The following is a 3,454-nucleotide window of genomic DNA, read 5'->3' as shown; positions in this document are numbered from 1 at the left end:
ACCACTTTAACCACCTTTATAAAAATTTAGCTTAGTAATTTTATTGTAATAGTCACAGTGTTGTTTATTCTTTTTTTATTATGACATTTTGTCAATCTGATATATTATATTATATTATATTATATTATATTATATTATATTATATTATATTATATTATATTATATTATATTATATTATATTATATTATATTATATTATATTATATTATATTATATTATATTATATTATATTATATTATATTATATTATATTATATTATATTATATTATATTATATTATATTATATTATATTATATTATATTATATTATATTATATTATATTATATTATATTATATTATATTATATTATATTATATTATATTATATTATATTATATTATATTATATTATATTATATTATATTATATTATATTATATTATATTATATTATATTATATTATATTATATTATATTATATTATATTATATTATATTATATTATATTATATTATATTATATTATATTATATTATACTATACTAGGTTAGAACCCCGTGTATTACACGGGCTGAATAAATATAATTTTATATACTAAGTAATAAAAAAGTTACATCTTTAAAAACCCGTACATTGCAAGATTGAATAACTACGTGTATTACATGACTTAAATATGAATAATGTAATCAACTAACACACACAATTATCAATATATGTTTTTAGAAAAAAAATAAACTTTGATGTAACATTTTACTTTGTTTTTTATTTATTATTAAGTTAAATTAGATGCTTGTGTATTACATAAGTTATAACATTTTACTTTATATATTTTTTTTATTAATAGGTTAGAAACTTGTGTGTTATACATGGTTGAATCAATGTAATATTATATAGTTATTAATAAACAAAAAAATAAAAGACAGATTTAAGAAAAAAGAATATTAAATATATAAGAGACAAGCAAAAAAAAAAAGAAATAAAATAACTATAGAGCAATAATCATTAAAATTATTATTAATAAATAACCCGTTATATTAATCAATATATTGATTGACAAAACGATCCATTTGTATTAATTATATAGATAGATTATTCAGATGTTTCTTAGCTAAAAGAACATACAAAAATATGTAGGAATAATATATGTCATGTAAATAAGTGAGGTTGGGAGGGTTAAAAAAAATTACATAGTTAGTCCAAATGTTACAAAATGAAAAGTTAATACCCTAGAAGGTGATTTTAAACTATTAGTACCTAAGTCTGTTATTTTGTGTAAACCACATGGACCAACTATATAATTAACTCGTTAAAAAAAGTCGATGGAGAATACTGAAAATCACATGTATTAATATTTTATTTATATAAGAGTTAATTACATAGTCCCTGTGGTTTGCACAAAATATGTAATTAATTCTTTATATAATTTAAAGATAATTTTATGTGAAGTGAATAGATTATTTTTATATATCTTTGAATTTTAGTCTTATCATTTATTAATATCTATATAATGAATATTTTTAATTATAAAAATAAGTATTTATAATTAAGTAGGAGATAATTAAGGAGGAGATAATGAATATATTTAATTATATAAAAATATGTATTTATAATTAAGTAGGAGATAATTAAGTAGGGAAAAGAGGCGGGAAAACAACAAAATAGACAGTTTCAATGAATGACACGTGTCCACTATTGGTTTACTTTATTATATGTATAGATATCTCTAATACACGTTATATAAGTGGCAGCCCTGTCGTTAATAAAATATGTATGTATGTATATATTATATTATATATAGTGAAGTTTAAATTACTATGACATCTGGAATATAGTTTGATTTTATTGTGATTTAGTATATAAAAACACTAGGTTAGAACCCCGTGTATTACACGGGTTGAATAAATGTAATTTTATATATTAGATAATAAAAAGTTATATCTTTATGAACCCCGTATATTGTACGGGTTAAATAAATGTAATTTTATATATTAAATAATAAAAAAGTTACATCTTTAAAAACCATGTGTATTACACAGATTAAATAAATGTAATTTTGTATACTAAATATTAAAAGTGTCGTATCTTTAAAAAACCCGTGTATAATCGGATTGAATAAATCTAACAAATAATAAAAAATTACATCCTTAAAAACCCCGTATATTACACGTGTTGAATAGATTACACGGGTTGAATAAAAATAATTTTATATACTAAATAAAAAACAATATATTTTTAAAAACCTCATTTATTACACATATTGGGTAAATATAATTTTATATATTAAATAATAAAAAAATATATATTTAACAACCTCGTTTATTGTGCGGGTTGAATAAATGTAATTTTATATACAAAAAAATAAAAAAGTTATATTTAAAAAAGGAAAAATTACAAGTTTTGTCCTTTATCTTAATACTAGTTATCAGGCGGTGTCCAATTTAACGAATCTTGATAAGTTTTGCCCTTTACAACGAAGTTTGTTGCACGTTTTGTCCTTTAGGCTTAACTCAGTTAGATTTTCTTGTTAAATCTTGTCATCCAATGGTATTTTAGTCTTTTTACCCATTTATTTAATATTATTTAAAAGAATAAAACAAAATATTTTAGGGTTGACTCTTGAAATAAAGTTATATTTAAAAAAAAAAAAAACTCTGTCTATTATACGGGTTGAATAAATCTAATTTTATATAACAAATAATAAAAAAGTTATAATTTTAAAAATCATATGTATTACACGGGTTACATCTATGTAACCAAATAAAAAATTTACACCCGCTATTACATTTATTAAAAATAGCAACATAATCGCCCCGTGTTGAATATAAAAAATATTTACCAACCCGACTAAATTCAAATATTTTGTCAATAAATTATCAATATTATTATGTTAGATGTAATATAACCCGTGTATATTATATTGATATACATTTTAAATTATTTAGTATTTTAATTGTAGGATATATATTTTTTTAAATAAATAAAGATCATATATTTGATAAACTTAAATTAATATTTAATAATTTAAATTAAATAATAATTATCTACAATTAAGGATGGTTTAAAATAATGACAAGTGTCCCTTTATTGGTTTCTTTTATTATATAGTATAGATTATATTATATTATATTATATTATATTATATTATATTATATTATATTATATTATATTATATTATAGGATGAGAATTATATAGGAAGTTTATTTTGCCTAGGAAGGATAGGAAGCAATAGGATTAGGACATGTGGCAAAATTTAAAATAAAGAGGAAGGGTATTTTAGTCAATTTTATCCTTTCTTCTTCCTTCTTCTCCCCAGCAACTTCAAAACCCACCATTTTCAAAACCCACGATCTTCAACCATTTCTTCACTTTTTATCTCAATAATCACTCCATTATAGTACGATTTTCATCACCAATCAATGATTCAAACACCCGATCAACGTGTTCTTCAGCTTTTTTGAAGAAAACCCAGTTTAATTTCATA

Source organism: Helianthus annuus, chromosome 10 (genome assembly GCF_002127325.2).
Source record: "Helianthus annuus cultivar XRQ/B chromosome 10, HanXRQr2.0-SUNRISE, whole genome shotgun sequence".
NCBI classification, from domain to species: domain Eukaryota; kingdom Viridiplantae; phylum Streptophyta; class Magnoliopsida; order Asterales; family Asteraceae; genus Helianthus; species Helianthus annuus.
Note: the sequence above shows the minus strand (reverse complement) of the source record.